This window comes from Mustela nivalis (assembly GCF_964662115.1).
Source record: "Mustela nivalis genome assembly, contig: HAP1_SCAFFOLD_211, whole genome shotgun sequence".
Taxonomy (NCBI): domain Eukaryota; kingdom Metazoa; phylum Chordata; class Mammalia; order Carnivora; family Mustelidae; genus Mustela; species Mustela nivalis.
In genome coordinates, this window is record NW_028136423.1 from 900,404 (window position 1) to 909,640 (window position 9,237).

The following is a 9,237-nucleotide window of genomic DNA, read 5'->3' on the forward strand; positions in this document are numbered from 1 at the left end:
CCTGTGAGAGGCATGGGTGAGATTCAGACTGCACTGGGTGCCACAGCCATTTTCAGCTCACCTTAGTGTCCAACCTGGTCCCAGAAGGTTCCTGCTCAGGACTTTGCTTTGTGCTGAGCTGGGCTTGCTTCCTGCCTTTGAAGCCATTTTCACAGTGTATCCCCAGCCCACCCTCTCACATTGAGCATCAGTGCTGCCTTGGCTGGCCTCTGTTGATCGTGCCATTCCTCTCAATCCCTCTGTCACTCCTCCGGCCCACTGTCCTACTGCCCTCTGTCCGGTGGGCCAAGTTCTGAGTTTCTTACCTGCACTTCCTCTTAACTGTGCTCTGTTGAAATCCTCTCTAACAGGGAAGACCTGCTTATCAGAGCAGCTTGATTTGGAATCCATCTCCCCTGGAGGTCAGAGCTTCTGACCATCATGTCCCCAGCCTCAGCACTGGGGATGCCTGCCCAGCCTATTCTGGGTGCTCGTGGAGCTCTGGGATCTTGGAGAAGATTTGCCATGAAAATAAGCATTTATACATAACACGGAAGAGAAGATTTGAGGAAATTGAGTGAGTGTCATCTGGTAATGTTTGTGTTAGGATGGTTCTGAAATTTCTGGGCCCTGAGTTACCAAGAACCCTAGGTTGCCCAGCTGGAAGGACCTCAGATAGATCAGCTGGGCTCCTCACCTCATTTGACAGATGGGAAGTTGAGGCCCAGAGCTTAGTGCCACAGAGCAGGAGTGAGGAGAGATGTTAGTGACAGGAAGAAATCATAGGGTAAGCACAAAGTGGCTGAGCCTGGGCTTTGTTTATGCAAATGAGTTGCTAAAACAGTGGGCCTGAGGCTGCTGACTCTATCTAGTGGCCAGCAAGAAGTAACACCAGCCCACACCTTCTGAGGTTTAACTCATGCCAGGAATGATTCTCAATGTTTTATTTGTGGGCACCTGGGTGGCTCAGTTGTTCAGCTGAGGTTATGCTCCCAGGGTGCAGGGATCTAATCCTCACCAGGCTTCCTGCTCAGTGGGAAGCCTGCTTCTCCCTTTCACACTCCCCCTGTGTGTGTTCCCTCTCACCCTGTCTCTCTCTCTCTGTCAAATAAATAATAAAATCTTAAAACAAGAACAACAATACCAAAATGCTTTATTTGCCTTAGGAGATAGGGTCTGTTATGGCTACCATTTTAATGCATGGAAATATGGGCACAGGGGAGCTAAAGGAGTCCAAGGTCACACAGCTTTCAAGTGGAGGAGCCAAGATTTGAACCCTGGGCAGCCTGCCTCCAGAAACTGTATTATTTTTTCCCCTTGTGTATGTTATTTTTAAAAACCTTTCCCTGAATTCTAACAGAGATGTGTAAACATTGTTAAGCATGCAGTTTATTGATCATCACAAAGCTTAGGTTCTGAAGCATTGCAGCAAGCTGGGGTAGGCTATGATGTCAGAACCGGTTGGAATCCAGTTTCTGGTGCTGCATGATCTTAGGTGACTTACTCAGCCTCAGTTTCTGCACTGAGTTTGGCAGCCTTGTGATGAGTAGAGCGTGTGACAGTGCCTAGCGGGTTTGGTGCCTGGCGAGTGTTTAATAAATGGTTTTCTCTTCTTAATAATGAAAATTCTAAGTTGTGTTGGTTTTGTTAAGCAGTCCGAATACCTTCCTCATCGGTCAGTTGCCTGTCAGTCGCCTTGTAGGTACTTGTGATGAGTCACTTTGGTAAGTCACTATATATAGCTGAAACATTTGGGGGTAGTTGGGGGACAACCCCCCCGCCCCCACTGCCCCTGCATTGAAAGTCTGTAATTTAAAATGTTCCACCTGTGCCTTTTTTTTTTTTTAAACATAACCACTTTGGGACAGTGAAAGTTATATGTCTTCTCCTTAGGATTGTGACGGAGCCTTTGGGGACCTGCAACAGCTTACTTCCAGTTTCTGTCTGGCATACTGATGGGCCAGAACTTATTTTAACAACATTCCATCACATTCCAGGCACCTGGAAGGAGGAATATGTTGAACTTCTCGGAAATTATTTTTTGGAACTGTTTTTATACTGAGGAATAACCCATTTAAAAATTGAATGACCTTTATGGTTGACTTTTCCACTCTACATAATGCAAACTGAAAAACTCGTTGTTTTCAGCTGCTTCTGCAGCAGTGGGAAGAGCAAGCCTGTGGGAGTCCTCCCCCGGTTGTCCCCAGCACAGAGCTGCATCATTCTACACACCCCTCATGCCTTGTCTCCTTGTCTGTGAGGTGGTAATGATGGTGCAGGGAGCTCCAGGGGTTGTCGTGAAGGTTACAGAGATGGGGGGTGTAAACTTTGAACAGTGTGCCCCACATAAAATGCAGATCTGGTGAGCAGAGGCAGCTGCTCACATTAATTGCCTTTCTTTCCTGGGTCCTTTTTGTCTCAGCCACCACCTTAGAGAAAGTGACTCAGCAAGGCTGGTGCTTGTGGAGCCCTCTACAAATCCAGCTAATTCACACGGGCGATGCCCTGGAGATAAGGGGGTTTTCCTGGGTGGTAGGACCCCATTTCAGAGGCTTAACTTGCCGGTTTCTCCTAACTGGTCCTGTCCTCCAGGGTCAAGTTGAAGGCCTGCCAGGAGACTGGTGGTCTCACCAGAGTTTTCCACTGGAAGCATGAAGGACCCCATGGGGCCTCGTGCAGAATGACATGGGTGTTGGGGGGAGAACAGAGGGGACATCGCCTGTACCATCATGGGCAGGTCACTATATCTGGCTCATGCCGGCTTTCTTCCCATCTGGGAAATGGCAGAAGACCATGCTTTTTCACAGGAGGGATGAGGGTTTAGGGAGGTATTTAATGACTGTGTTGGGGCTGCATGAGTAACAGAGTTGACGGAGGGGCCTTGGAGTCACAGACTTGGGTTCAGGCCCCTGCTGCTGCCACATAAAAGTAGATCGCTTGGGTAAGCCATGGACCTCAGTGTCCTCCTCTGTGCACTGTGGATAATACCTAGCATGTAGGTCTGTGACGGGTACAAAATAGAAGGCCATATTAGGAGCTTAGAGCAGAGCCTGGTACTCACTAGATTGTAGTTTTATGGAGATACTCTGGCATCACTGGTGTTGCAGACCTGGTCCTACCCTCTGGAAACTTTGGCTGTGTGACAGATGGCTTATGAGGCCATGGCTGACAGAAAGAAGCGGTGTCTGTCTTTTCTTAAGATTAAGGGTACAGAGGGGTGCCTGGTGGCTCCGTCGTTGAGGCATCCAACTCTTGGTTTCAGCTAAGGTCATGATCTCAGGGTGGTGGGATTGAGCCCTGAGGTGTGCTCTGCTCTCAGTGTAGAATCTGCTGGAGGTTCTATCTCCCTGTATTTGTGTGTGTGTGCTCTCTCTGTATCTCTCTCTCTCTGTCTATCTCTCCCTAAAATAAATGAAGCTGTAAAAATAAATAAATACATACATGCATAAGTTAATTAATTATGGGTACAGAAATCAGTGATGGAGCTGGGCTGATGGGACGCTTGGCAGCAAAGACAGGTGCACCCTGCTTGAAGGCTCGGGGGTAGCTGCGGTGTCACCAGTGGTGATGGGGGTGTGAGGAAGTTGCCTCGTGCAGCGTCCAGAGAGGAACTTAGATGGGGGGGGGGGGGTTCCAGGGAGTAAATGCCCATGGGTAGGAAGCATCTTCAGATGAATGTCAGAGGGTGTCCTCATGGATGGGGAGGCACCCTTTCTCCCTGAAGCTGCCCACGAGTGGAGGTGTGCCTGCTGGGGACATAACTAAATCATTGGGGTTTAGCCTCCTAAGCTGTTAATTTATGAAGATGTGGCCAAGACCTTGTCTCACTGCTTTTTAAAGAGAAGTAAATTAAACTGTTGTTTGGGATGGTGTTGTCTTCCAAAGGCTCATTCAGAGTCAGTGGCAGAGCTGCTGTGGGCTTTCCAACTTGTCTTGAAAGCCTGGTCCAGGCAAGGGTGAGGGATATTCCCATCTCTTGGGGTCTCTTGCCCTCTCTGTTTATGGCAGAACGTGGTTTTGTGACTGGTAAATAAACGGGCATCCTGTGCAGATCCTTCAGCTCTTCGTGTGGCTGCAGTAGAGGAAATTCCCATTCACTGGGCGCAGACTGTGGCTGGACGGGCGGTGTGGCGGGGCTCTCACTGAGCATTCTCCTTTCACGTAATCCCCGACCAGATATGAATTTTGTGGTGTTGCCACTTTCCTGCTGGCCAGGAGGGAAGTTGAGGCCCAGGAAAGTTACACTTTCTCGCTGTGGTAAGCGGCAGAGCCATGTCAGCCGGTCCAGGCCCTGGCTTTCAGGTCTGTTTGCTGTGAGCATTTCCTCTTGTGTTTCCAGCTTTTGGCCTGTTTGACCTATCAAACTACTGATGGTGTATTGATAATTCTAATACTCTCGACATTGTGAAAGATTAGCTCTTCACTTTGTGCTAGAAATGTTTCTTGCTGTATTTCTCTTTTAATTAAAAAAAAAAGTCAAAGTCCCACGTTTCTGCCCATTTGAATCTCCCTGAGTCTTCCTGTTGTGAAGTGGTTGGGTTTGGGGATTTCTAGGGCAGGGGCCTAGTTGGTGGTGGCTTTGCCTGGAGGAGCCCATGGCTCAGGACTTAGAGTGAGGACTGGAGCAGTGTGAACTGTGGCCTGAAAATGTGTTCATGTGTGCTGAGGTGGTGCCCAGATTCTTTTGGAGGATGAACTGAGGTTTTGATCAGTAGGTTAGAGAAACACTTGATGGAATAACACTGATAATTTTGTTTTTGTATTCAATCCTAATTTTGTGTTTTCGTTTTCGTGTAGTGCAGTGTGCTCTATGTTCTAAGAAAAAATTGGCAATCAATTCATACAGTATCATGATTTAATAATCCTTCCTCACTCACCGGGTCATATTTCAGGTTTTTATATGTAGTTTTTATATCTGTAGTTCTGTTACTGAATTCTGCATTTTGATTCATTCCTTCATTTTTAAATTTCTTATTTTAAAGATTTTATTTATTTGAGAGAGAGAGAGAATGAGCTAGGAGCGGGGGCAGAGGGAGAAGGAAAGGGAGACTCCTCACTGAGCATGGAGCCTGATGTGGGTCTCAGATCCCAGGTCTCTGAGATCAGGACCTGACCCAAAGGCAGATGCTTAACAGACTGAGCTACCCAGGTGCAGCCACATTCCTTCATATTTTTATTTTTACTCCAGTGCTGCACTGTTTGGCTGGTTGCTTCAGTTTCTGGGAGGGAGGGAGATGACCCCCTCCCCTGTTCTTCTAACAGGTTTGCTTTTGCTGCGTTGACTGGAGAAGGGCCAGGCTTCCTGAAGATGAGTAGGATGATTCAGTGACACCCAAAAGGCAGTGGCTATCATTGTTCCCACTGTGCTTCAACAACTTCACCCACTGACTCTTTGATGATGGCAGCCACCAGCAAATCTTCTGCAGAGGACTGCTGCCTTGGGATGCTTTTCTTGTGGTGCTGGACTTCATTCCCCCTGGAAGCCAGTACAGCTAGGATTAGAACCTAGGAAAAGTCCCATTAGAACCCAAGAAAGTGGGGTGCCTGGGTGGCTTAATCGATTGTCTGCCTTTGGCTCAGTTCATGGTCTTAGGGTCCTGAGATCAAACCCTGCACTAGTGTCCGTGCTGGCTGTGGAACCTACTTAAAATCAAACAAACAGAAATCAGCCCAAGAAAGTACCATCCTTTGTGTTGTTCTATACTGTGGATCAGATTTTATTTTTCTTTTCTTTTTTTTTCTTTCTTCTTTCTTTTTAAAGATTATTTATTTGTCAGTGAGAGAGCACAAGCAGGGGGAGCAACAGGCAGAGGGAGAGGCAGGCTTCTGGTTGGGTAAGGGGTCTGATGTCGGACTTGATCCCAGGACCCTGTGATCATGACCTGAGTCATGTTAGGCTGCTGCCTAACAGACTGAGCCAACCAGGCATCCCCCAGGATCAGACTTCAATAACCCTACCAGATTTCTTTAGCTTTGACATTTTAAAGGACAATGAAAGCTAGCTAATCCTACACCAGGATTCTGCATCTGCTGGGGCTGTGCTGTCCGGGCCTATGTGCCTCCTGTTCTTCTAACCCCATCAATTCCACCCATGTTTTAGCCAGAGAACTGTAGGCAGGTGTGGGTGTGTCACTGAAAGCTTTGACTCATCATTCATATCTTTATTGTAAGCTTATAATCTTTATTTTTTTCTTTTTTGGGGGTAAGATTTTATTGATTTGTTTATGAGAATGAATGGGGAGCAGAGGCAGAGGGAGAAGCAGACTCCCTGCTGAGCAGGAAGTCTGACATAGGGCAAGATCCCAGGATTATTTATGACCTGAGCCCAATGCAGATGCTTAACCGACTGAGCCACCCAGGCGCCTCTTTATTTTTCCTTTATTGATTATCTGCCTTTCTGAGGCAGCGTTCTACCTGGGTTTTCATAACTCCACACTAAGGTATTCTTCCACTAGTGTGGCCTGTTTTGAGGTAATTCCTATACATTCTGGCTATGCTGCTAAATGATGCTATGATCTTGGACTCTTTTTTTTTTTTTTAACCTCTCTGAGCCTTGGTTTCCTCTGTGCTAATGTGGATAATATACCCTCTCTTGCAGATGTGTGGAGGGCCATGGCTGACTTGGATGCAGTTGGAGTCATCTCACGGCACATGGAATACACAATTTATCTTGCTTCCTGTCTCGCTAACGACATCTTGGTTTTCATGCTGTCTTAGAACAAGTAGAACTTGACTTACATGTAAGTTGTGAATTCACGTACTTTTGACAGAGGTGTTATTTTAGTTTAGTTTAGTTTAGTTTAAAGCAGGCTCCACACCCAGTGCAGAGCCCAGTGTGGAACTCAAACTCACCACCGTGAGATCAAGATCCGAGCTGAGATCAAGAGTTGGCCGCTCAACCAGCCTAGTCACCCAGGAATCCCTTCTGTTTATCATTTTTCAAAAAATGTGACAAGTAATACTTTCTCTGCTTGGACCTGTCCTCACACCTGCTATGCTGGTCTGGGGGTCAGACGTGTAGCTGGTGTGGTGCTGGTGATGTTGAGCAAGACAGTTGTTAAGTCTTTTTACCCTAATTGCTGTTGTCCTATTATTTCCTTTTTTTTTTAAAGATTTTATTTTATATCGTGGTGATATATGCTAAAACTGTTGCTTCTGGTCCTGCCTTAAAACTTGAATATGTAGGGCATTTTTTAAGGATTCATCCCTGGAGATACAGTATTTGTTTTTCTCTGTCTGACTTATTTTGCTTAGCACAATACCCTCTAGGTACATCCATACTGTTGTAAATATCAGGATCTCATCCTTTTTGATGGCTGAGTAATATACCATTGTGTGTATGTACCACTTTGTCTTCTGTTGCTGGACACTTGGGCTGCTTCCATATCTCGGCTATGGAAAAAAAAAATGCTGCAGTAGGCTTAGGGGTGCCTCTGTGCTTTCAGAATGTTGAGTCTGATGTGTCAACTGCCACAACAGTCATGGCAACTCAGGAAGGGAGCCAGGTGCAGGAGGTAAGAGGAGGAGTGCAGCTTTAGGCAATCTGAGTTGAGGTGTCTGTTGGACGTGCAGGTGTAGGTTCTGGTTGGACAGTCAAAATGTAGGAATGGGTGCTTGGGGGAAGAGAGATGCAATCATGCTGTTGCCAAGGGATATATTCCTTGTAGAGAGAGTGACAGTTAAGGATTTAGGGTAATTCCTTCTTTTCTTGGGCAGATAAAGGGGAAGAATAAAGGAGTAGTGGATGGAAGGGGAGGGACATGGCTTTGATGCCAGGAAGGCATTTTTGCACAGATGTCTAGAGAAGAGAGATTTCAAGGAATGAAATGTCAGCAATGTTCGATGATGTGAAAAGTTGCAAAGCAGCTTGATTAGGGGGTGGGGGTAGATCGAGGAGGTTGTCACTGAGTACTGAAAGAAAATGGGAGGTGAGTAGTGGAGTCCTAAGCCAGACATAGAGATAGAGTGCCTGGGCGTGAGACCATGGAGGTCACACACAAGAATAGCCTTTTAGAAAGTTTGATGGTAAAGACACAGACGATCATAACTCCAGACATAGCTTGGACAAGGGTGGGTTTTACAGGCTGTGTTTACCTATTTGCAGGTTGACTGAAGGGAGATGACAGATGGTGCATGCTGCTGGATGTTGTGGGTTGAGATGGGATCAGGTATACAGAAAAGCACACAGAGAGGAGTGTATGGATGCCCTGACTGCTTCTGTAGAACACAAGGCCAACATTAGGCATGGAGGGAATGGAACGTGGCTCAAGGAGATGTGCAGTCTCAGATACAGACCACATGGCTCAGAGTCTTACAGGGCTCTCCTTGCCTCCGCGTGGCCCTTCTCACAGGGTTTAAGTTTTGAAGAGTCCTTTTGTTTCTCTGGGTTTGGGGTGTGACTGGAGAGACATAGCAGAGAGCAAGGGCTGAGGAAAGACCAAGAGGGCAGGAACTCACAGAGGGGAGTCTACTACCCTCTCTGCCTTTTCTGGTATGGGCTCTCTCCTGATCTGGATGGACGGATGACCTGCCATTACTTCTTTTAAAAATGCATTTGGCTTTACCCTGCCAGAAAGCAACACATGTTTATTGAAGAATAGTGGGAAACCCCAGAGAAACTGAAGGAAGAAAATAAGCACTCAGCTGAAGACAACCATTCAAAAGTTCTGGCCCTTTTCCTCCCAACTTTCACTGAAGTTGAACAGATAAATGTATATATATGAAGTGATTTCTGGGAAAGACCAAAAAAAAAAAAAAAAAGATACCAACAACAAGAAAACAAAAAAGAGAACAAAGCAGAAGAAAACGGTGTTCATTTTCTTCCTGAGGCTGCCCTTCCTCGATACTGCTACTTGGTTTTACTACCTGCTTTTCTCCCTGGGCTTTCTTGACAAAACATGGTTCCACTACTTTTACCTTCTTCAAAGTGTTTGACAGAGTCGTTTGCTTTCAACATGGAGTTTGAGCAAAATGGACTATTGTTTTAAAATATTCTATCATGTGTGCTGTAATATCTCATCCTGGACATGATACAAATGCTATGATAAAAAGAAGAGATGCTTTTAAAGTGATCACCAGAGTTGTGAAATTCATTGGCATGATCCTTCTTTTTTTTAAAAAAAGATTTTATTTATTTATTTGACAGACAGAGATCACAAGTAGGCAGAGAGGCAGGCAGAGAGAGGAGAAAGCAGGCTCCCTGCAGAGCAGAAAGCCCGATGCGGGGCTCGATCGCAGGACCCTGGGATCATGACCTGA